The following is a 218-nucleotide window of genomic DNA, read 5'->3' as shown; positions in this document are numbered from 1 at the left end:
CGCTGATGTCAGGCCGTGCCGGAGGGGGAGGGGCCGCCGCTTAACCCCTTCCCCGCCCGCCAGGCCCGGCCACGGCCTCCGCCGGCGAGGGGGCCCGGGCGCCGGCGTGGGGCTCTTGGAGCCCGCTTCCTAACAGCTCGCTGCAGCCCCCGACCCGCGTGCGCGGTGGGGGCAAGCCGACCCGAGGGGCTGTGGGGGCCTTCTGCTGCCTTCCCGAG

Source organism: Gavialis gangeticus, unplaced genomic scaffold, assembly GCF_001723915.1.
Source record: "Gavialis gangeticus isolate Ggan-Ray unplaced genomic scaffold, GavGan_comp1, whole genome shotgun sequence".
In the NCBI taxonomy this organism is placed as follows: domain Eukaryota; kingdom Metazoa; phylum Chordata; order Crocodylia; family Gavialidae; genus Gavialis; species Gavialis gangeticus.
Note: the sequence above shows the minus strand (reverse complement) of the source record.